This window comes from Trichosurus vulpecula, chromosome 1 (assembly GCF_011100635.1).
Source record: "Trichosurus vulpecula isolate mTriVul1 chromosome 1, mTriVul1.pri, whole genome shotgun sequence".
Classification (NCBI taxonomy): domain Eukaryota; kingdom Metazoa; phylum Chordata; class Mammalia; order Diprotodontia; family Phalangeridae; genus Trichosurus; species Trichosurus vulpecula.
In genome coordinates this window covers 206922247-206949149 of record NC_050573.1, presented here as the reverse complement: position 1 = coordinate 206949149, position 26903 = coordinate 206922247, and the positions used below count along the sequence as shown (strand labels likewise).

General features: G+C 35.9%; 1 pseudogene; it reads left to right on the top strand.

Annotated features, from left to right (window-relative positions):
* The first annotated feature begins 4379 nt into the window (after positions 1-4379).
* On the top strand, positions 4380-26653 carry LOC118835780 (annotated as a pseudogene).
* Positions 26654-26903: the final 250 nt, after the last annotated feature.

The following is a 26903-nucleotide window of genomic DNA, read 5'->3' as shown; positions in this document are numbered from 1 at the left end:
TATTTATAGCAGCTCTTTTCTGGGGACAAAGAATTAGAAACTGAAGGGATGCCCATCAACTGGAGAATGGCTGAACAAATTGTGGTACGTGATTTTGATGGAATACTGTTGTACTATAGGAAATGATGAGCAGAATGCTCTCAGAGAAACCTGGAAAGATTTATATGAGCTAATGCAAAGCGAAATGTACTATGTACAAAACAACAGCAATATTATGCAATGATCAAATGTGAATGACTCAGTTATTCTTAGCAATTCAACAATCCAAGACAGCTCTGAAGGACTTAAGATGAAAAATGCTACCCATCTCCAGACAAATAACTGATTGTGTCTTAAAACAGATTGAAGCATATTCTTTTTTACTTTCTTTATTTTTCTTGAGATTTTTTTTGTCCATGTGTTTTTTTTTTCCCCACAACATGACTATTATGGAGGTATTTTGCATCACTACACATGTATGCCTTCTCAATGTGGGTCTGTGGGGAGGGAGGAAGAGAGAGAATTTGGAACTTTGTTAATGTTAAAATTATTTTTACATGCAACTGGGGGAAATAAATTAAATAAAAAAGAAGAAAAAAGATGTATACTTTCTCCACCTGAACCCAAACTTTGAGCAAGTTTCCTCCCCAACACATCTCCCACCTCCTTGTGCTGAGTGAGGTTTTTGTATCTGTGGGGAGAAACCTCTTTCTGTTTATCTATGCCATGTAGTATATGCTTTTTTGTCTGCTTGCTGTGCTGAATAATGATGAAGCCTTTTTTTGGTATCAGCTTCCTGAGTACCAATTTCCTTTAAATTCAAAACCCAGGTCTTTGCTTTAACCTGAGCTATGAAACCTAATAAAGTAGTGCTCTTTTACTGTCTCCTATTTTATCTTGGGTATCAACTCCCAGTTAGATATTTTAAGTGACAAGATAATTTTCCTTTTCAGTGAAAATAAGAATAATATGAGAATTTAACAGCTTTTATTTTTTTTCCATCCAGGCAGTGTAATCCCTTCCTACCTTCTTTGACCATCACCCAAATGATCTCTATCATAATCGCTGCCCCCTCAAACAGACCTGTGGTATACATTCTAAATATATAATACAAAACCCCCTCCATTTTATCTGTCCTCTTTCTTCTGAAATTCATCCAGAACCAAAGAATAGTTGTGATTTTCATGTCAAGACTCAGTTATTTGCAAGATAATATTTATGTCTTTGTGTGAGGGTCTCTAGTTCATCTTGTTTATTGCCTAAATTTCCAAAATTTGTGTATAGACTCTCAAGACAACGGGCTTAAGTGTTGATTATTTTATTGGATTTCTATCTCTTGTGAATTTCTGCCTCTCTCAATGTTACAGTAATTAGGGTGGGACTTTTTTGCTGTTCTTCTCTTTTGGAATGCTAAGGCCATCAATTACCTTGATGAGTCTTGCCTTTCAAATGTAATGGCAAGAAAAGTGGATATCTTATTGTCTTTGATTTGGAGTACTTCTCATTGCTAAGGAGTCTTTGATTGAATCAGGAGTCTTTGATGACCTGCTGAGGTCAAGAGAAGGCCTAGTTCACATGGGTTTGAGTCACATGGTTGTGATGCCCTTTGACCCTGAAGAAGTATAACTCAGAGATTAGTGTTTTGCCTTTGAGGGCACATTCATTGAAAGAGTGTTGGTGACAAGACTTTGGGTAGCTGTTGAAGCAGTAGGAGAGGGAGGGGGCCCCAAGCTTTGAAAACCCAGATGATAGTGCTTCTCTCTGGTAACTATGTATGTAATCTGATTTGGTCAGACAACTAAAAGCCTGTCTGTTGATCTGTTTCTAATTTCTGTTTGTATTTGCTCTGAAGTTCAGGGTGCTGGCTTTTCCCCCTGAACTAAGTGAATGGTATATATATATATATATATATATATATATATATATATATATATATATATGTTTAATTAATGTAAGATTGTTAACCTCTTAAAGTTGCTTTCCTTAGAAAAGCAGATCAAAGGACTTGTGCTAGAAGCCCTCCCGTGTGCTCTTGTTGGTATGGTGGTTGGTCTTTCACCTTCACAGCCGCTGCTAACAACATTGTTATTACACTTGACTGAAATTCTTCCTTCTTTATGGCTATTCTTTATATCATTATCTAGAAGACAAGAAGCTTCTTCCCCTTCTGAGAATCATCTCTCTTCTCTTCAAGGGCTTAAATATCTTTTAAGCTTAACTACACAAATATCTTTTCCTTTACACCTCCTAGTTGTTGCTTGGTGGTACAGTGGTTAGAGTACCAGGCCTTAAGTCAGGAAAAGCCTGAGTTCAATCCAGCTTCAGACTTTCCCTGGATGTGTGACCCTGTACAAATCACTTAACCGCTACCTGCCTCAGTTTCCTCCACTGTAAAATGGGGATAATAATAGTGCCTATTCCTGAGGTTTATTCTGAGAATCAAATGAGCTAATGATTGTAAGGCAGTTAGCACAATGCCAGGAACACTGTAGACACTTAATGAATGCTTTTTTCTTTCTTTCCTCCTCTCTACAACATTCTTTTATTTTCAATCATCCTGACAAGACTCGGGATTCTCAACTTTAGATTGTCTTTTTTTCCCATTGATGCCTTGTTCGTGTTTATTTTAAGATCCTTATTTCTCCCTAACAACCTGGAGTGTGGAGAGCGGATTCCTCAAGTTCCAATATGTAATATGGCAATGTGTAATATTCTACTCAGCTGTGGCAGAAAGGCAAGCTACACACTCAATGAAAGTCACCATACAATTTCCCCTACTCTCCATTATGATCATATTTTCACTCTTACTCCTTGAAAGTGATCAAGAAAATCTTCACATCAGAGGGGGTATATGAGCTGAATATTGAAAGAAGCTATGTATTATAAGATGTAAGGCTACAGTGAGTGTATTCTAGGTTTGGGGGAAAGCAATGTCTCCATACATTGAGAGGATGGAATGTTGTTTTCAGGGAATAATGAATAAGGTGAGTTTGACTGAAATCTAGACTGAAGAATAAGGTGATATGTCTAGAAATGTAGATGAGAGAAAGTTTAAATATAACTTTGAATCCAGACTAGAGAGTCTGTATTTTATCCTAGAAGCAATAGGGAGCTACCAAGGATTTATTTTTTAGTACAGGAGTGACAATTTTGAAATTGTGAATTAGGAATATATAATTTTGGCAAGTATAGGAAAGAGAGATTGACGAGGCAGAGACTAGAAACAAGAACAACAGTAAGGAGGGAGGATATTGCCAATAGTCCAGTTGAAAGCTATGAGATTCTGAACCAGGATAGTGACTCTGGTAATGGAGAAAAAAGGGATGAATATGAGACATTGTAGAGATAGAATATATTAAGCTTAGATAACTGATTGGATATAGGGAAGATAGGGAATATCATCAATTATACTACAGTTGTAGGTAACTGCTGTGTGTGTGTGTGTGTGTGTGTGTGGCCTAGGTGACTGGAAGCATGGCAGCAACATCACCAAAATGAGGAGAAGGTTGGAGGAGGGATACATTTAGATAAAGTTAATTCATTTTGTTTTGGATATATAAATCTTGAAGTGTCTATAGTAATTCTAGGCATAGATGGAATTTTTAGCAGTCATCTAGTGATGAGGGACTGAAAGTGCAGAGATTAGGATTAGACATGTACATTTGCATAGACATTGTCATTATACTCATGGAAGCTGATGAAATGATCAAGGGGGAGAGTGGAGACTGATAAGTGAGTGACAATGGCAAAGGCTATAGAGAGTTAAAGTAGAATAAAGATTAAGACAAGTAATTGTCAAGTAATTATATATCATAGTTAAAGATTATCATTGTCTGACAAAGAGAAGGTTATGTTTAGTGGTGAGGTCAGAAGTCAGAGCACCAGACCTGAAATCAGGAAGACCTGAGTTCAAATCTGACCTCAGACACATATGAACTGTGTTACCCTGGGCAAGTCACATAACCCTTTTAGCTTGAGTTTCCTCATCTGTAAAATAAGCTGGAGTAGGAAATGGCAAACCACTCTAGCCGAAAGAACCCTAAATGGGCTCACAAAGAGTCAGGCACAACTGAAACAATTAAATAACAGAAGTCAGATTGTAAGGCAAGTAAGAGTGTGAAGTGGGAAACTAGAGGCATCAGATATAAATAATTCTTTCTTGGAATGTAGCTGTGAACAGCTGCCAAAGAAAAAGTTTATAGAAAGTCAAATCAAGGTGAATGTGTGTGCGTGTTTGTGTTTCTGTGTGTGTAATAGGGAAGATATATTTGGTTGTAGGAAGCAGGAAAGGAGATAATGAATTAGGAAAAATTAAACAAAACAAAAAGAAAGGAAATGATTGAGAATCAAGGTCCCAGAGGAGATAGGAGGTAATGGAATCCAGGGCATGAGTAGAAGGCATGGTCTTAGCAAGAAGAAAAGACAGTTCTTTTTCTACAAGTAGCATAAAGAAGAAAATGTGGATCGATGTAGAGGGATTACAAGGTGAGAAATGGGCAAAAGAGGAAACTTACAATGGACTCAGGCACTTACAGAGGCTGGCTCATAGTGAACATGCAATAAGTACTTGTTGCCTGACTGGCTGAATGTCTTCTATTTTCTTTCAGGAAAGCAATAATAATAATAATAATAATAATAATAATAATAATATATAACTCACATTTATAAAGTACATTTACTATGTGCCAGTCACTATGCTAAGTTCCTTAAGTGCTGCAGTGAAGGCCCAGGTGAGATTAGATTAGACTATTCCTGTCTGAAAAAACATGACTCAGCATAGAAAGCTTTTTAATAAATATTTATAGCATTAAAACCAAATTGAATGAATGACCCTTGGGCTCTTCTCTACGTTGATTTGATGTCAAATACTTTACTTTCATCCTATACCCCATGATTAAATACTCAAGACACCTTTATTGCTCTAATTTAATACATATTAAGCTCTATTAAATATTTAAAAAAATATCCCAAGGAGTCCATTTCAAGTTGTTCATGTGTAACTGAAAACACCAATCAAAGCAAAATAATATCACACATGTGGAAGAGCCAAAAAATTTCCAAATGCTGAGTCACAGCATTTAAAGCTGGAATGTACTTGCAGTCACATAATCAGCATCTCTCATTTTATATACAATAATATCGAAATCTAAAGAGATGAAACATCTTGCCTGAGATCACACATTGTAAAATGGCAATCACTGTATCTGTTTTGATTCTCAAATGAGATATGTAAGCAACATATTAATACATGAAAGGAGAACCAACAGGAATAATTATATTAGAGTTGAATTCAAACGCAATTGCTCTGATTTGAAATCAGGCTATGTTTGAAACAAGGGGAAATATCATTTATTGCATGCCTGTTAAATGCCAGGCATTGTGCTAAGCATTTTAAATAAGTATTCTCTTGTTTGGTCCTTATAACAATCCAGAGAAGTAGGTGCTATTTTCATCATCTCCACTTACAATTGATCAAACTGAGGCAAATGGGGCTGAAGCAACTTTGCCAGGATCACACAGCTAGTAAGTAATGCCATGTCTGAGGCTGAATTTGAACTCTGTTCTTTCTTGACTCAAGGCTAAGAACTCTATCCTCTGTGCCAACAAAGTACCTCTGTTTTATATATTATGCCTCATTACCTCTAGCCCCAGGGGAAAAAATCCTAAGTAAATCTAATGATGATTGAATGGGAAAAAAAAGAAATTGTCACATTCTTTCAAGTAACATTTTTAAAGAACAATCTTAATATCTCATCAATTGAAAAATTAATAAAGAAAAATTGTAATAATGTAAGAAAATAAAAGTACAATACAAACATTCATAAAATGTTGACATATTTTTGTTTATAAGCTAAATGACAGGAGAGACAATTTTCTTACACATTATAATATGAAGAGCAATTTGCCCTTACTAGTTATGTAAGAAACAGAAAAAATAAAGCATTTTTTATTCCCAGGTTAGTAATAGGATAAAAATAGATGCTAGGTAGATATCATTTATCCTAAATAGAAGACAGCATTGAAGTTCCTACCCATGCCCTTCTAAAATTTCCCAAATGTTAAAGATAACACTGGATAAAATCCAGATAGCTTTTTAAGTTTGTGCCATGTCACTGATAATATAATTTATTTTACCTATTTTTAATATATTATCTTAATTGGTAATCATGCTTCCTGCATTTGTCTTCTTCATGGCCATTCTATAACATTCTGTCCAGAGATAATGTTGTTAAAGGTTTTATTTCTTGGCATTTGTATTCTGAGTTGTATAAAATTTATGAGGTAGCACAGAATGAATAAGGCTTAAAATGCATCTGTACAAAAATATTATCCATTTTATCAAATAAATGCATACAATAGCAAGTCATTTCATTAGATAATAAAATGCATCTTTTTCTATGATCTCACTCATTCTAATATTCTGAATGTTATGATGTTTATTTTCCCCTGATGTTTGATGCAGTTTCCAAAGAAAATCCTAGAAGTAGTGATTCAGAATGTAGCAATTCTCTATTAACAAACTAAAGGATTCATTGCCAGAAATCAAAATAGCCAGTGCATATTGATATACTCATTGCCACAAAATTAATTTCCTGAATGTCTTTTAATAAATCACCATTACGTTATATGTTATGTTATATTATCTCATGTCATATATTACATTGTGTCACATTGTGTCATATGATATCACTTCATGTGATGTCATATGACATTAGGTCATGTCATGTTATTTGATGTTATGGTATAGTAAATTATACATAGAGAAGAAGAATAGAAAGATAATAGGTTGATTTAAATGTATGTACATTTATATATACAAATCTGCATATGTGTATGTTTGCTGACATGTACTTTTATGTTATTCCTATAAAGAAATACACTATTTGAGATGGGAGGAACCTTTGGAATAAATGAGTAAAACACTCCCTTTTTACAGATAGCAAAACTGAGCCCCAGAAAGCTTAAATAACTCCTAGTGTCACACAGTTACCAAGTATATGTAGTAGGATTCAAACTCAGGACTTCCAGATTCTAGGTCCAATACCTTCACTACTGTGGCCCAGGGCCTTCACACCTGTATGAATGAATGTGTTACTACATCACTGGTATACAAATGGGGGCCATCTCCAGTCATCATGAAGAATATCTTGCCAATAGGCCCAGAGAGTTCCAGAAGCTAAAGTGAGGCTGGTAACTTTGCACAACCCTCCCTCACTTAAATCAAATTCACTTGCAAGTCATGGCATCACTTTCCTCATGGCATGGTCCTCTTCAAGAATGAAGGATAAGAACAACAAATAACAAAGAAAATAGTTCACGAAGCAGTGCAACTATAATTTGTTAATTTATTTAAATTTTTCATTGGGAAATACAGTTTTTAGTTAACAGTGGATTTTTCTTTTGATAAAAATGGATAGGAAGCATGAGTGAGTTCCTCCAAAGAAACATTTTCACTTTTTGTATATTATAATAAGACAAAAAATAGGATGCAAATATTGATTTGTATTATTGATTTGTTTCTTTTCTATGAAATTTATGAAAAGCCATGTTATAGCACTCAACAAATTTACTAACTCAGAAACATTAATCAATGTTTCCAAGTTAATGCAGTTTGTCAAAACTTCTCAGCCTATTCTGCCAGTGAAAAACATTTTTTGACAAGTGGATTGATTAGTGAACCAAGAATATTTGACTTAGGGATGTCTATCCCAAAATTCTTTTAAAAAAGTTGGTAAATGCAATTATAAATGTTCACACGCAGACTGGCATAAAGTATTTTTATGTGGCAAAATGTCACTTGAATGATGAAACAGCTATAAGAAATTCTCTTTCAAATCTGATGTTATTCTCTTTGTGAAATAATTAATAACAACTTTAAAAGGGGGGAGAGCAGGGCTCAAATGAAAGATCCCTAATAGAGTTGAATGATAAACACAATAGACAATCTTGTTTAGCTTATAGACTTTGGGATGGAAGCTTCTCTAACTTTCAGTATTAAATAACAGGCTTTTTATCTCAAATATCATGGTCAAGGTATGTCTATAACTACATTATAGAACACTGCAATTTAAATGAAATATTTAGAATGTAGTAAATGAGTTCATTTAAAGCAACTGCAAAATGGAGGGGAATGAAGACAAACAAAAACAAATAAAAACAATCTAACAAGTAACAATAAGAAACTAGAATAAATATCATAGGGAAATTATGATGCCATAGAAATATATCCTCTAAATGCATAAAATGACCACAATTCCAGGACTTAAAAACTATGCAGGCCCCATGACTGAAACGTAACAGTCCCAATCAAGGATTGTTTTCATTAAATGAAAAAAACACAAAAGATAAAATTGGGAAGGGGTCCTTTGAGGTGATCTAGCCCAAATGAGAACCATAGAGGGAAATCTTTCTACAAAAGCCCCCACAAGTAAGGGACAAAAAGCCAGGCTCACTACCCCCAAGAAATACCATTTCAGTTTTTAAAATCTTATATAAGATGTAAGTTAAATCATGTAGATAGAAATGAAAAAAAAAATCCAGCTTTGACCATATGACATAAACAACAGCCAATCCAATAAACTATTGTTTCAACAATCTGGCTAGCAGCTGTTGTGGGGGTGAAAGACCAACACAAGCCCAACAACAAAAACGCTACCAGCACACTGCAAAAGCATAGGTTGTTTTGATCTGCTTCACTAAGGAAAGCAACGTTAAGGGGTTGACAAGCTTACTTTAATCCAGCATACAAATATCACTCACTTAGTTCAGGGGAAAAAACCAATACCCTGAACTTTAGAGCAAAATACAAACAAAGCACAAACATCAACAGACAGACCTTGTCTTATTCAAATCCCAATACATAGTTACCAGAGTTTAACATAGTCCCAACATCTGGGTTATGAGCTGGAGGTCTCTTAGCTACAGCTGCCCGGAGACTCTGCATCACCTCACCAGCACAAGTGAGAGCCCTGGGCAAATGGCTCTGTCTTCTCTTCTTATAGTATTTCAGACGTCATCAAACATCATCTGAATGACCAAAACTTAGGCTCCTATGATTGGCTCTTGAGCTAGCACCTCCCCTTAGGACCCTGGGAGTTTCACACCCGCATAGGTTAGGTTAACACCTAATAGGTGTTAGAGCCTGGGGCTTAGCACTTAGTAAGACTCAATGAAATACACTGAATTACTCAAAGGAAACAAAAGCCAAACTCTTCAAGGGCACTTGGTTGGACTAAGTGCTAAGAGCCCATTTTGCTTACCAACACAACTATAAACCACCAGCCATTCCCATTTGACTTTCATAATTGTGAAGAAACAGTAAATTAAAAAGATCATTTGCTTTTTTTGTTGAAGATAAATATCAAGGGTCATGTCAGAATGTTGTGTTACTTGTTCTCGCCACGACACACTCCCCAACTCTGAAAAATCCAGGGGTGCCCATGTTATCTGTAAGATGAAATATAAATTGCTCTCTGCTATTTAAAACACTCACAATATGACTCCAGCTTCTATTTCCAAGCTGATTTAAATGTACATACCACCTCTACCCCACACAAAGACACACACTCTACACCAGAGGTGTTAACCATGATGGCAAGTCTTCCAAGTGGAACCAGATTAAAATGTAATTGGGAAATAATTTACAAAACCCAATAAAATAGATAATATTACATTTTAACACTAAGTCAATATGCAGTCTGCAGGGAACTTATGTTTGGTTTAGTGATGTTCCCCTCCTCCCATTTCTCTTTGAGTTTCATACAACTGCTCTACACTCTAGCCAAACTTTCCTACATGACATTTTCTTTATACACACACACACACACACACACACACACACACACACATATATAAATTTATTTATTTTCAGTTTTCAGTATTCACTTCCACAAGATTCTGAGTTCCAAATTTTCTCTCTATCTTTCCCTATGTTTGTTTAAGGCAAGGACCTTGACTAATGTTTCCTGGTTTCATCCTTTGACTCCTAATCTCCCCTACTCCTAACACAGCACATAACAGAGAGATATGAATGCATTAGATAGTTAAATAAATTTTTAAGGAATGAAAAGACGTTTATAATGAAGTTCAGATATTACAAGGAAACTTGAAAGTTTTCACGATAAACATATCCCTTCATAAATTCATAAGAAAATATGATATTTAGCAAGACCGAATGAGATCAGGCTCATGCCCATGATGCATTCATGAAAAAGCCTACAAGTATCCAAGCATTTAGAAAGCCACAAATAGAAAGGCAAAAAGACCAAATGAACAAGCTAGCAATCAACTGTGCTACCAGTGGAAATCTACCATCCAAAGCTTGGCATTTGGGTTTAGCAGGTGTCAAGGAAATCATGTGGAGCTAAATCTTAATTCCTCTGCAGCGAGGAAGGAAAGAACAAAAAGAGTTCTTCTAGAACTGCCGGTTTTTTCTGACTTAGTATTTCTACATGCGTATAAGCAGGAATTTGGTATCCATTTATTTCACTCTTTAGAGGACAAATATTTAGAAAGAATGAATATGCATTTATTTCAAATACCTTTGAAACAAGATTATATTTCCAATCCACAACCAAAAACTTCACAAAATTGCTATCACTCTATACTATCATCATTGTTCAGTCATTTCAGTCATGTCTGACTCTTCATGACCCCACGGCACTCTATTCACTGTGCCATCTAGCTATCATTATCCAAGTGCCGATGTTTTTTTTTTTTATATTATGGAACATAGATGACATTTTAAGATTGCACCATGTTGTAAGTCCTAAGTAGAGAGAATCTGTACTCTACTTGGTCCTATGTTAAGTCCATCCAATACGTATATAATCAGTCTTCTCCCCCACAAATTATTATAAAAATAATCTTTTCTTTATTATTGCCATCATATTCATAAATCTTCTCATTACCAACAACCTGAAATACAACTACAACTCTTATCTGTGCCCTGGCTACAATTCAGATTTTCTCTTCCTTTAATTGATCCTCGATATTGTCAGATTAATATTAAATCTGTGGACCATATTATTGTCCAGACCTGATAATATCAATCCTCTGCTGAAAATATCCTATGATTCATTTCCATTCCCTACCAAATACTCATGGAATCATAGAATCTCGGTGTTGGAAAAGACATTAAGGTCATCTAGTCCAGTGGTGTCAAACCGAAATAGAAACTGATTCCACCAGATCACACATAAGGACCCATGAGGGCAACATATTGACTTGGAAAACCACATGTTAACATTGTTACTGTTGTCTAGTCATTTCAGTTGTGTTTGACTTTTCTTGAACCCATTGGGGGTTTTCTTGGCAAAGATGCCAGAGTACTTTGTCATTTCCCTCTCTAGCTCATTTTATGGATGAGGAAATGGAGGCAAACAGGGTTAAGTGACTTTCCCAGGGTCACACAGCTAGTAGGTGTCTGAAGGTGGACTTGAACTCAGGTCTTTTTGACTCCAGGTCCAACACTCTATTCACTGTACCACCTAGCTATCCCATATTTTTATTTATTTTTTTAAATATTTACCAATTCCATTTTAATGTGTTTTTGCTAGGTTACATTTTTGACAGTTCTGTTATGGTCCATCACATGCTTCAGTCAATACCTTTTTCTATATCATCTCCAAGAGGAGTTTATCCAGCCTTTGCTTAAAGATTCAGAAACCAAGTATTTCCTCAGTCAGCCCATTTCACTTTTGGATTGCTAAAATTATTGGGAAAATTTTCTTAATATTAAATGGACCTGTCCCTCTGAAACTTCTACCCAGTGGTTTTATTTCTTCAGATTGTAGCCAAGCATACAAAATCTGATCTTTCCCCATAACAGCTTTTTGAATACTTGAAGATAGTCATCACAGCAGAGATTGATAACTAAATAAATGTTATTTTTGTTTGGATAATGTGACAATTTACTACTCCATGCCTCTGTGCAAAATCCTTATAATTCTGAATTATAGACATCCTAATTCCAAATGTGATTTCCTGTCCCTTCATTTTTTTAGAAATAGTTATTAACTAAGTAGTTTATAACAAATCTGGCGTACACCATCACCTTTCAAACACAAGGTCTTTGAGGATCCTGGGGTCAACTTTAAAGATCACATGTGGCCTAAGGATAAATTTATAGCATCTGATTACCGAAAATCTTTTTCCTCCATCTGTGAAGTCCTCATGAAGTTGCCTTTATGTGTGGCATTCTACTGGACTCCTAGGGTCAGAACCTCTATAGAGTCCTGAGGTTGTCTTTCATCATTTCTTTCGGATCCTGATGCAGACCCCGGCCATCAAACACTGCTATTCATTTTGGTAGAAAGTCCAGGTCTTCAACATTTCAGAGCTCACACAAAAGTTGCAATTCAGTCAATTGGAGGAAGGGGTTATGACATTCTCATTGCACCTCATCTGCCCTTCTCCCACTCTGGTACCCCAAAAGCCCAAAGGTTATACTTCCTTAAGCTTCTCCTGCAGCTTCACTGCCTTCCAGCTCATATATACATAGGCATAAAATAGTGGAATCTGATTTCAACTCAAAAGCACTTCTCTCCTCCCAAATTAAGGACTCATTCATACTCAGTCTATGCCTTTGATTTCTTGATTTAATGGAAGTTTCTAAGACTTATTAACACCTAGTTTAAACTTTTGATTGATTGATTCAGTAAGAAGTCTGGGCCTTCTGCATTTAGTTGGTGTGAGGTGGATCCCCACCCTTACGCATCACTGATGATCTTCTTTTGTGAATTTAACTGTCAAAGGTCCTTGCTTTCAGTTTTTGTTGTTTTTTTTTCCTTTCTATTTGAATTATATTTTACAAGATATCATTACTGGCAACCCTTTTTATTTCTTGAACACAGCATTACATATTAAATTTTAGACCAATCATATAATTTTAATCAAATTGTCCCTTTCATTGATGTATTCCTACAAAACAACATGCTGCTACATTTTTGTTTATTTTTGTTTTTAAATAGAATTTAATATGTTCCCATTATTTCATATTGTTCTTTATATATAACTGTTTTATACACACACATACATCCACGTATACACATGCATACATATATGTGGATAGATAGATAGATAGATAGATAGATAGATAGTAGAGAGGGAGATTCCCTATACCAATGCAGATTTGCACCTGCTCTGCAAAATAGAGTCTCAGAGGATTCACACAACCAGCACATCGATAGAGGCAGGGCTTGAACCCAGGATTCCCTCACTTTGAAGCCAGTTTGTTACATAGTATGCCATGCTACCTCTTCAAAATGTAATAGACAAAATGAATTTATTTTGCTTTCTCTTGTTGTTGTGGACATAATTTAGACAGAGTAAATTCAGTTTTAAATTTTTAATCTTCAGGACTATTCTAAATCCAAATAGCAAGTAAGACATATAGGATTTGGGCATTATTTGCCATTTTGTGATTATTGGATCTTATATTCTTTGGAGCTTATCTCTCATACTTCTATATTGATATAGGTGTTTTACTTTTAGCGTTGCTATTTTATTCCCTTTCTCACTTTTTTTCATACTTGTGCAACTTATCTTTGATAAATAGCTATCATTAGTGAAAAAAAACAAAAAGGATGTATTTGAGAGTTATTTACTATTTTGGCTAATTGCAACTTATATTTTCTCCTAAAAACTAATTTTTTCTTACCTTTAAGAAAATTTATATCCACTATTCTTGTTTTAAGGCATATGAATACATAAAAACCTCAATATAAAATAGTAAGTTTTGAATATATCATTATTTTTTTTCAGTCATATCTAGAGTATCAGTTTCTAATGTATGTGGTTACCTCTATTGCTTCTGTGTTACTGTTTTGCTGGTGAATTCTTCTATTTCTTATTTGTCTTTGAAGTAAATTCTTCTATTATCAAATAATATTGTTTTTGTGGAGTATGCAACTTGAGGGGGGAATTCCTTAATTTTTTTTTACTTTTTACAAAATTAGAACTACTTCCTTTATTGTTTTTGAAAACCAAATGCTTTCTAATTTGTATTTTTTAAAATTTCTTCATCAATACTAATTTATAATTTTGAAATTTATGCTTTATTGAATCATGTTTAAGATTTCTACTTGCTGTTAAACTATATATTTTATAAATTAAAAGAGAGCCTTTAAATTTAATCTGCATACTAATTTCATCTCTATTTTGATACTCAAATATAATATAAAATTATTTTTCTTATATCTTTTGCTAATGTTTATTTGCCTTGCTGATTGTCAGAATCCCCTGTTTTTCATGCACATACACATGAGATGTTTGCTGAGTTTCATTGGGATTGGCCTTTTTCTTTAATTTTTAACTTTTTTGTTTGTTTGTTTATTCTGATATATACATTTTCCATTGATATTTTAGATACTTAGATGTGTATTTTTGCTACTATTCTAATTATTCCATCTGTTATTTTTAAACTAAAATTAAGTCCTGATATAATTGACTTAATTCCTTTGCATTTCCTCCACTCCATTCATTAATGATTCAACATGAACTTATGAGAGAATATTATCCATTCCATCATGTCTGTACATATATATGCATATAATATATATAGTATACACTATTTCTAATAAAATATAATATTGCATTATATATGATATATTCACTCAAATAATATATAATAAATATATGTATGTTCAAGTGTGCAAACATAGCTATAGATTTCACTATATATGTATATTTCTATATGTGCATATTTGTATTTTAATAGAGATTAAATAGATAGACATACAGATAGATAGATAGATAGATAGATAGATAGATAGATAGATAGATAGACAGATACATAGATAGATAGATCCATATAAGAGCTGAGGATGCTGTTTCAATGGGAAGACAGATAGCTATGTAGAGTTTTTCTAGCAGCTGCATGTGTCTATTAATTACTATATGTATATCTATACATTATTATGTGTATAGCTATACATAGCCAAAAAGATATGTATAGGAAAATGATAGATCACTGTATCAAACTATTTATAGAAAAATAGATTTTTAGATTTATGGAAATAGGTATGGGTATGGGTATAGTTATAGATATGCATATGGATAGAGAGATCCTCTATCAAAAAACCTCCTTGGGCTAGGAATAATGAGGGAAGGAATCTTTGGAAAGTTCCTTTTGAGGATGTCTGGGCAGGCTAAAAATCACCTGGGTTTTTTATCAACTGGAGCAGCAATGCACTCCAGCAGGGCAGAGGATGCATCTCTGCTCCCCACTTGGCTTGGATTAGTGAGTACAAAGGAATTCCCTCTTTGGAGACCATGCAAAAATAGGTATTTGAAATCCACTTATTTGAGGCCTGTGGGCTGATACATGCAATAGGAAGGGAGGTAAAATAAAGCCTTAGACACTATTATCTTACCTAAACTCTTAACAGGAGGTGAGATGGAGTTGGTAAGGTGGATAGCTTCTGTTTTGAGTAGTGTAAAGGAGTTACTAACCCAAGAGTTAATGTAGGTTCATAATTTAGGACTTCAGGGCAGGGTAGCTAAGTGACTGATGCTGCTCTCAGATATTTTCAGTTCTTCATTAGATTTTTCCAAGTGTAGTTATACTTGTTGTTGCTGCTCCTGCTATTGTGGTTGTTGCAGGGGTTCTTGTTATTTCCTTTATTATGTTGTAGTTTTTTTCCCTCCTTGTTTGTTTAAACATAGAAATGATGGGCATTGATTTTTTTTTTTTTATCCATAAGAACTCTAAGCAATCTTTCACTATTTTTTAAATAACATAGTATATTCTAATGATGTGATAGGAGTATGGAACACTTTCATTTAATTTTTTAGTTAGACAAATTCACTCACATGTATGAATTTTTCAAGTTACTGATAACTGGAACATCATGTGGGCAAAAAAAGATACATAGCAGAAGGATTTAGGAAGACCTACATTTAGAAATTTGGAAAGCCTTTAATATCCATTTCTCTGCACTATGAAAAAGAATCATGTGTTTTTTGAGGATATATACATCTCAGGATATAAATACATAACGAAAAATGGGCAGAGAAAAGAAACATTTTTTTCAAGACCTCCCTCAAGAAAGAAAATACTCTTTAAGACCATATTTAAAAACACACGGTTTAGCTAAAGCCCTTCAGGATGATGTATTGCTTCACAGCTTGGGTTATGATTTTATTTTATATTTTTGCTTTCTGTAAATTATGGTCAATAGGACAAAAAAGAAACATTTATAGTAAATTTTCATCCCAGACAATATTAAACCATTCCTCCTTTAAAAAATATTTTTCAGCTTTATTGAGAACCTACTGTATGCTCAGAAAACTGCTAGGTATTCTAAGGAAACAATATATAGTAAGTAATAGGTAAAAATAGTATTTTAAGATTTGAGTTTTACAAAGCTCTTTACCTACATTTCCTCATTTGTCACTCATTGTGGCATTTTAAGGTAGGCACTATTAACATCTACAATTTACAGATGAGAAAACTGAAGTTCAGAGAAACTCATTATTTTGCACGTAGTCACAGATATGATCTCAGCTCTTCCCTTAATTCAAGAACAACATTCTTTGCCATAGTAATGTATTTTTGTGACAGCAAAGAATTAGAAAGAAAGTAGATGCCCATCAGTTGAGATGATGGTGTCTTCTCATATCTCCTCTTTAAAGCGACTGAAGTTCTTTCTTTCAAGACATATTTATAATTTTGTGACAATGGCTTTTTTATTTGCTCTTTCCGTACATCATTGTGGTTACTGTGTATATTTTCTTGGGCCTGCTTATTTTATTCTGTAGTAATTCATACACATCTTTCTACATTTCTCTGTATTCATCACTTTTGCCAGTTCTATATTCCATTACACTCATGAACCACAATCTGTTTAACTATTCCCCAATTGATAGTTCTCTACTTTGTTTCTTGTTATATGTAACCACAAAAAGTCTTGATATAAATATCTTGGTCTACATAGAGCCTTTCTTTTGGTCAATGACTTCCTCAGAAGTATATGCCTAGATAGAGGGGTGGGGAACCTATGGCCCTCTAGGTCCTTAAGCGTAGCCCTTTGACTGAATCCAAATTTTGTGGAACAAATCCCCTTAATTTACAGTTCTAAAATCCTTTATTGTTAATTGTTCTAAATCCTTTTATTAAGGGGATTTGTTCTACGAAGTTTGGATTCAGTCAAAGGGTTGCATTTGAATTCTCTCAAAGGACTACATGTGGCCTCCATGTCACAGGTTCCCCACATTTGGGAAAATGGAATCTCCAGGCAAAAGGGTATTTATATTTTAATCACATTTTTTTTAATGAGAAACTTCTTTCCAGAATTTTTGGAGTAATATACAGCTCTAGCAACCAAAGAGTAGGATCCCTGTATTTCCACAAGTATCGAAAATTGAATATTTCTGTGTTTTGTCATTTTGTCAATTTGCTGGGCCTGAGATGAAGTGTATTGGGGATCCTTGAAGAGTTTGGCCTTTGTTTCCTTTGATTAATTCAGTGTCTTTGATTGAGTCTTATTAGGTGCTAAGCCCCAGGCCCAAACCCCTATCTATTAGGTGCTAAGCCTATGTGAGTGTGATTTGGTAACTAAGGTGGGGCTCCAGGTGGGGCTAACACCAGAGCCAGTCATAGGAGACTAAGTTCTGGTCACTCAGATGACATTTGATGATTTCAGAAACTGTATGAAAAGGGAGAACAGAGCTATTTGCTGAAGGCTCTCACTACTGGAGGTGTAGGACTCTGGGCAGCCACTGTAAAGGCCTTCCTACTGAACTCAGATGTTGATGGTTTTCTTGGTAACTATGAATTTTTTTGGTCTGTTTGTAATTTGTTTGTATTTGCTCTGAAGTTCAGGGTGCTGGCTTTTTCCCCTGAACTAAGTGAATGGTGTTTGTATGCTGTATTAAAGTAAGATCATTGTTAACATTGCTTTCCTTAGTAAAGCAGATCAAAAGAAACTGGGCTTGCAGCATTCTGTGAGCTGGTTGTTGTTGGTTTTTTCACCCCCACAGCAGCTGCTAGCCAGATTGTTGAAACATGAAGTCTCAGAGTTCATTGGATTTGCATTTCTTTTATTAGTGAATTTAAACATACAAAGATTTCTTCCTACCTCTTGGCTTACAACCTCCCTTCTTAATCTATACTCTATTATTTTCTTTGGGAATACTTTTCAATTCTATATAAATGAAATTACCTATTTTATTTTTATAATTGCCAGTAGTTTTTTTTTTTGATTAGGGATTCATCTTCTATCTGTAGGTACAAATATATATGTATAATTATATATATGTATATGTATACACATATATATAATTATATATATATATATATATATATATATATATATATATATGTATTATTTGTTTCTACTCTAGCTATTTTTCTGTTACTATCTCCGATATTATTCACATATATCAATTTGGAATTTGTGTGGAATATAGAGTAATATATTAGTCAAGGCTAAATTTCTATTGGACTTCTTTCCACTTTTCCAAGAAACTCTTGTCAATTGGTGAGTTCTTGAGTAATTTATATTTGAGGTTTCATAAACATGCTTTTTTTAAATTCAATTACTTTTGATTCCTTCTCATCTACTCTATTATATTTATCTACTGTTTAAGTATATAGGTCTCCACATGTAATACTTTTTTAGAATTTTCAGCATGAATGCTTTACTTTGTCAAAACTTTATCTGCATCTATTAAAATAATCACATGATTTGGGAATGTTTTCTAATATGATGTTTTTTTTTTCCTAAATTTGAAGTCTTTACAAAGGACTACTTAGTGTATTCTTTAATCTTCCCATTCAAAACATACAATTTTGGCTATGTTATCTGAGAATTGGTTCAATTTCATACTTTCCCCTTGGTTATCTTGCTATTACATTTGTTGAATGGATATTAATGCTTCCTAGTGTTATTTTGTTAGTCTGTGGTTCTTTTTATAATTCAGCTTGGTCCTATAAATTTAAATATATTGCTTCTTAGAGTATACAAGTTTAATCTGGATATCAATTTGTCATGATCTCTGTAAGTATAATGTAATTTTCTCTTTTTTGTCTCTGTTTATTTTGTGAAATTTTATTTCATTTTCCTTTGACAATATGCTTGCAACTCCATCATTTCTTAGTTACCCAATAAAAATCAATTCTGTTCTACCCTTTCATATTTATTCTATATATTTCTTTGCCTTTTGGGTTTGTTTCTTGTGAACAACATATTTTGGGAGTTTTGCTTTCTATTTCATTCTTGCACTTATTTTTGTTTTATTGGATTGTTTAATCCATTTATATTAAATTTATCAGTTAGATTTAAGCTTAACTTTATTTGGAGCTATATTATACGTGTGCATACACATACATATTTCATATATACATATGCATTTATACATGTTTGTATATATGATTTTTTTTGCATTTTAGATGTCTCCTTTTTCAAGTCAGTATTTTGCCTCTATAATTAGCTTTACTTCATTGACTTTGCCATCACCCTATTGCCTGTTTCAACAATTTGGCTAGCAGCTGCTGTGAGGGTGAAAAACCAACACAAGCCCAACAACAAGAATGCTGCAAGCCCAAGTTCTTTTAATCTGCTTTACTAAGGAGAGCAATGTTAAGGGGTTAACCATCTTACTTTAATCCAACATACAAATGTCATTCACTCAGCTCAGGGGGAAAGCCAGCACCCTGACCTTCAGAGCAAATACAAACAGAGCAAATATAGACAAATCAACAGACAGACTTCTGTCTGACAAAATCACAATATACAGTTACCAGAGAAACATCAATATCAAAGCCAGGGAGCTCATAACAACAGCTGGCCTAGAGTCATGCACCACTCCTGCTGCGGCTCAGAGCTCCAAAAGAGAAAGCCAGCCTCTGGGTTTATATATCTTGTTCAAGGCTGAAAGTGAGTCACGCATGCAATTCACCCACATGACCTAAATTCATCACAAAAATGGGACTTAAACCCATGCAGTCTAAAAGCCTCTGATGTCACAAACATGTCACTCAAACCCATGTAAACTAGGCTTTCCCTTGAGGCAAGGAGGTCATCAAGGACTCAATTTAATCAAGCAAACAAAGGCCAAACTCTTCAAGGGCACTTGGTTGAATAAGTGCTAAGAGCCTATCTTGATTCCTAAGACATTGCCATAGGCTCTTTCCCCTCTCATACCTGTTATTTGTCAAAACCTTTCATAATTTTAGAGTTTTTCTTTATGTAATGGTTTATTTTTTTTTATTTCTTTTATTTGGTTTCTAATTTTAAGAGATTTTTTCCCTTGGTTTTTTTCTGCTCTTAATTAAATGTTTGGCTCAAAATTGCACACCACCTACCACCTTTCCACTCTTTTTAAATTGTTTTTTCTTTATCTCTGCTTTTTTTCCAAGGATGACGTCTTTACCTTGCTTTTTCATTAATTTTCCTTTTCTTATAATTCTGAAGTTTCAATTCTTTAATTCATTTTTATATACTTGTTTATTTTTTTTACTTTAATCTCTTTGTGATTCTCATGGAAATTAAAGCTTCTAAAGAACCAAGTTTAAGATCCCTCTGCCAACCAATTTCCATGTTATTTACTACGTATATCTTCCCCTATTATCACTGTTTTATGTTATGTCTCACCCTTATTAATGTCACTTCATGAGGAAAAACTGAAGAAAAAAGTCATTGCTCCAACATAAAAATTATAGTGTGTCGCATATGATGTCCAGTTCCATACTGTGCCTTCTGCGTGGCAATTCTCTTTGCTTTTGTTGTACAGCATTATCTCTTCATCCATGTTCTACCATTCTGGGTGTCAGTTGCCCCTAGGAGCTCCAATTTCCCTTTTCTTGGAAATATTGTTACTGGAGAACAACCTTTTTTCAGAGGAAGGGGTCTTCCTATAATGCATTTCCTTCAACGTCCCCATCTCCAGTTATAGATACATTACTCTTCTTACATGGGACTACTCTCCAATTGGAAATATTTGTCCATTTGGATTTGTCTTTCATTCCCCTTTGTATCAATCCTTTTCTTCCTTGACTTCTTTCATTCTCCAATAGTTTCTCTTCTTGTTGAGAGACTAAATTTACCGTCCTTTAATTTTCCACTCATGAACTTCATTTTTTTTTTCATAGAAAATACATTGATGCACCAATTGGAAGACTGTGGACTTTAGTCCATGATGTTTTAATCATGCTCTAGATTTTGGACCAAATTTTCTTCCCCTTAAGATCTAAGGTGCTTTTAGCCTTTTTCCCCCCCTTACATTTCACTTCTTTTTTTTTTTCATGTTATACATTTGTTTTATTTTTTTTAAATGCAATTTATTTATTTAACATATTTGGTTTTCAGCATTGATTTTCACAATATTTTGAATTACAAATTTTCTCCCCATTTCTACCCTCCCCCCCACTCCAAGATGGCTTATATTCTGGTTGCCCTGTTCCCCAGTCAGCCCTCCCCTCTATCACCCCCCTCCCCTCTCATCCCCTTTTCCCTTCCTTTCTTGTAGGGCAAGATAAATTTCTACGCCCCATTGCCTGTGTATCTTATTTTTTAGTTGCATACAAAAACTTTTTTTGTTTTTGAACATCTGATTTTAAAACTTTGAGTTCTAAATTCTCTTCCCTCTTCCCTTCCCACCCACCCTCCCTAAGAAGTTGAGCAATTCAACCTAGGCCACACATGTATTATTATGTATAACCCTTCCACAATACTCATGTTGTGAAAGGCTAACTACATTTTGCTCCTTCCCAACCCATTCCGCTTTATTGAATTTTCTCCCTTGACCCTGTCCCCTTTCCAAAGTGTTTGTTTTTATTACCTCCACCCCCATCTGCCCTCCCCTCCATCACCCCCCCCCTTTTATTTTTTTTTTATCTTCCTCCCTCTTCTTTCCTGTGGGGTAAGATACCCAACTGAGTATGTATGGTATTCCCCCTCAGGCCAAATCTGATGAGAGCAAGGTTCACTCATTCCCCCCTCACCTGCCCTCTCCCCTCCTCCCATAGAACTGCTTCCTCTTGCCACCTTTATGGGAGATAATCCACCCCATTCTATCTCTCCCTATCTCCCTCTCTCAGTATGTTACTCTCTCATCCCTTAATTTCATTTTATTTCTTTTAGATATCTTCCCTTCATCTTCAACTCACCCTGTGTCTGCTCTCTCTCTTTTACATATATATATATATATATACACATATATATAACATATATACATATATACATATACATACACATACATACATATACACATAGATACATACATAGCAACACATTCACTTATATATATACATAAACATATATATATATATGTTATATATATATATATATATATGCATATTCCCTTCAACTACCCTAATATTGAGGTCTCATGAATCATACTCATCATCTTTCCATGTAGGAATGTAAACAGAACAGTTCAACTTTAGTAAGTCCCTTGCAATTTCCGTTTCTTGATTACCTTTTCATGCTTCTCTTGATACCTGTGTTTGAAAGTCAAATTTTCTATTCAGTTCTGGTCTTTTCACTGAGAAAGCTTGAAAGTCCTCTATTTTATTGAAACTCCATATTTTGCCTTGGAACATGATACTCAGTTTTGCTGGGTGGGTGATTCTAGGTTTTAATCCTAGCTCCATTGACCTCCGGAATATCGCATTCCAAGCCCTTCAATCTCTTAATGTAGAAGCTGCCAGATCTTGGGTTATTCTGATTGGGTTTCCACAATACTCAAATTGTTTCTTTCTGGCTGCTTGCAGTATTTTCTCCTTGATCTGGGAGCTCTGGAATTTGGCAACAATATTCCTAGGAGATTTCTTTTTGGGATCTATTTGAGGAGGCGATCGATGGATTCTTTCAATTTCTATTTTGCCCTGTGGCTGTAGAATATCAGGGCAGTTCTCCTTGATAATTTCCTGAAAGATGGTATCTAGGCTCTTTTTTTGATCATGGCTTTCAGGTAGTCCAATAATTTTTAAATTATCTCTCCTGGATCTATTTTCCAGGTCAGTGGTTTTTCCAAGGAGATATTTCACATCGTCTTCCATTTTTTCATTCCTCTGGTTCTGTTTTATAATATCCTGATTTCTCATAAAGTCACTAGCTTCCACTTGCTCCAATCTAATTTTTAAAGTAGTATTTTCTTCAGTGGTCTTTTGGACCTCCTTTTCCATTTGGCTAATTCTGCCTTTCAAGGCATTCTTCTCCTCATTGGCTTTTCGGAGCTCTTTTGCCATTTGAGTTAGTCTGTTTTTTAAGGTGTTGTTTTCTTCAGTGTATTTTTCAGTATTTTTTTGGGTCTCCTTTAGCAAGTCATTGACTTGTTTTTCATGGTTTTCTCGCATCCTTCTCATTTCTCTTCCCAATTTTTCCTCTACTTCTCTAACTTGCTTTTCCAAATCCTTTTTGAGTTCTTCTACGGCCTGGGGCCAGTTCATGTTTTTCTTGGAGGCTTTGGTTGTAGGCTCTATGACTTTGTTGTCTTCTTTAGGCTGTATGTTTTGGTCTTCTTTGTCACCAAAGAAAGAATCCAAAGTCTGAGACTGAATCTGGGCAGCGTTTTCGCTGCCTGGCCATATTCCCAACCAACTAACTTGACCCTTGAGTTTTTCAGCGGGGTATGACTGCTTGTAGACTAACGAGTTCTATGTTCTACGTTTGGGGGGGAGGTGCCAGCTCTGTCAGAGCCGCACTCCTCCTTCCCCAAGGACCCCCAGTCCAGACTGGGCTCAGATCTTCAGCAGGCTGTTGCACTCCTGCTCTGATCCGCCACTTAATTCCTCCCACCAGGTGGGCCTGGAGCCAGAAGTAACAACAGCTGTAGCTGCCCCACCTCCGCTGCCCCCGGGGCTGGAAGCCGAACCCCGAACTCCTTCCACTCCCGCAGCTTTTCCCACTAACCTTCACTGTTTTTGGTGTTTGTGGGTTGAGAAGTCTCGTAACTGCTGCAGCTCACTGAATCAGGGCGCTAGGGCCCCCTCTGCCCGGCTTCTGGTCTGGATCGTCCACGCCGCTCAGGCTGGGCTCTGCTCCACTCCGTTCCCAGCTCCCACCTCCCAGCTCTGTATGGAATAGACCTCACCCAGAGACCATCCAGGCTGTCCTGGGCTGGAGCCCTGCTTCCCTCTGCTGTTCTGTGGGTTCTGCCGTTCTAGAATTGGTTCAGAGCCATTTTTATAGGTTTTTGGAGGGACTCGGGTACGGAGCTCACTCTAGTCCGTGCTTACCAGCCGCCATCTTGGCTCCGCCCCCTACATTTCACTTCTATTCATTTCCTCATTCCTCCCCCTTTATCTTCGCATATATCTTCCCTCTCTCAAGGCTTCCTAGCAACACTGCCTCAGCATCTTCCCAATGTTGAGGAACAAATTTTTCACCAACCTTACTCACATTTCACCATACATAAGGGGGCTGGGTGGTAGAAGAAGGAGACCCAGCCCCAGTCAGATTTTAGTCTTCTTTCCATTTTGCCAGTACAGCAACTCATACTGAACCTCCCCATTTCCATTCCTATTTCTAATTCTTTCCATCCCTGTCTTTTGTTATATTTTGCAGTGTTAGGGGAAGATGTGAAGGATATTCTTTAGCCTTGCAGTTCCCTAAATTACTCAGCACTAGGCCTCATATTGCTTGGGCAGTTTGCCTTCCAGTCAGAGATTGCCCAGCTTATGTTCTTGATTATCAACACCTTTTATTCTAATAAGGGAATCTTCCTTCCAGAGATCATTTCCAATGGCTCTGATGCCCTGAGCAATGTCTGCTATGACAGTCTGACAGATCATTCTAAATTGAACAGTGGTAAAGAGCTAAAGATTGACATCATCCTCAACCCTCAGGAAGGTACTCTGACTTTAGTGAACACTAGCATTGGCATGACAAAAGCTGATTTGATCAATAACTTGAGAACCATTGCTAAGTCTGGCACCAAGACTTCTATGGAGAATTTGCAAGCTGGAACAGATCTCTCCAGTTTGGTGTAGGTTTCTATTTTGCTTACTTGGTGGTAGAGAAGGTAGTTGTCATCACCAAGCACAATCATGATGAACAGTATGACTGGAAGTCTTCTGCTGGTGACTCTTTCACAGTCTGTGCTGACCATGGTGAGCATATTGGCAGGGAAACCAAAATGATCTTATGTCTGAAAGAAGACCAGACAGAATATCTGGAAGAGAGGTGGGTCAAGGAGGGTGTAAAGAAACACTCTTAATTAATTGGCTATCCCATCACACTTTATTTGGAGAAAAAAGGAGAGAAGGACATCAGTGATGATGAGACAAAGGAAGACAAAGAGAAAGAAGAGGAAGATCCAGCTAAAGATGAGGAGAAACCCAAGATTGAAGATGTAGTATCTGATGAAAAAGATGAAGGCAAGGACAAAAAGAAGAAAACCAAGAAGATCAAGGAGAAATACATTGATCAGGAAGGGCTGAACAAAACCAAGCTCATCTGGACATGTAACCCTGATGACATCAGCCAAGAGGAATATGGCAAGTTCTATAAGAGTCTCACCAATGATTGGGAAGATCACTTGGCAATAAAGCATTTCTCTGTGGAAGGTCAGTTGGAATTCAGAGCTCTGCTCTTCATCCCTCACCAGGCTCCTTTTGATCCCTTTGAAAACAAAAAGAAGAACAACATTAAACTGTATGTGTGGTATGTATTCATCATGGAAAGTTGTGATGAGCTTATTCCTGAGTGTCTTAATTTTATCCAAGGTGTGGTAGACTCTGAGGATCTGCCCCTCAATATTTCCAGAGAGATGCTACAGCAGAGTAAGATCTTGAAGGTCATCCATAAGAACATTGTCATTAAGTGTCTAGAGCTCTTCTCTGAAGTGGGAGAAGACAAAGAGAATTACAAAAAGTTCTCTGGGGCCTTTTCAAAAAACCTGAAGCTTGGAATCCATGAGGACTCAGCCAACAGGTGCCATCTATCTGAACTGTTACATTATCACACGTCTCAGGCAAGAGAGGAGATTACTTCCCTGTCTGAATATGTGTCTAGAATGAAGGAAACCCAGAAATTCATCTACTATATCACTGGTGAGAACAAAGAGCAAGTGGCCAACTCTGCTTTTGTGGAATAGGTACAGAAATGCGGTTTTGAAGTACTAGACATGACAGAGCCCATTGATGAGTACTGCATGCAGCAGCTAAAGGAATTCAATGGGAAGACCATTTTCTCTGTTACTAAGGAAGGGTTAGAACTTCCAGAGGATGAAGAAGAAAAGAAAAAGATGGAGGAGAGCAAGGCAAAATTTGAGAACTTGTGCAAGCTAATGAAGGAAATTCTGGATAAGAAGGTCGAGAAAGTGACAATCTCCAATTAGCTGGTATCCTCATCCTGTTGCAATGCATCATGAAGGCCCAGTTATTGAGAGACAACTCTACAAAGGGTTACATGATGGCCAAGAAGCACCTGGAAATAAACCCAGATAACCCCATTGTGGAGACTTTCAGGCAGAAGGCTGAGGCTGAAAGAAGAACAAGGCTGTGAAAGGCCTGGTAGTGCTGCTTTTTGAAACAGCTTTGCTATCTTTGGGGTAATCCCTTGAAGATCCCCAGACTCACTCAAATCAAATTTACCATATGATTAAGCTAAGTCTTGGCATTGATGAGGATTAGGTGATAGCAGAAGAACCCAGTGCTGCTGTTCCTGATAAGATCCCCTTTTTTGAAGGAGATGAAGATGCATCCCTCATGGAGGAGGTGGATTAGATGAACTTCTGCACCAGACCCCCACACTCTATATAGTTCTGTATGTTTTCCCACAGCAGCAGTAGAGGTCCTGTCCTTGCCTGGCTCTATCTGCCAATGTCTAGTATTTTTTTTTCCTCCTGTTTTCCAGTGTATTAGGGAAGGGCTTACAGGGTCCCTGTAGGATGTTGTGTATTGTGGGCTGTTAATGTTTATTTTGTTCTGAAATTAAAGTGTGCAGAATAAAGAAATACAGTTTTTACATGGAAAA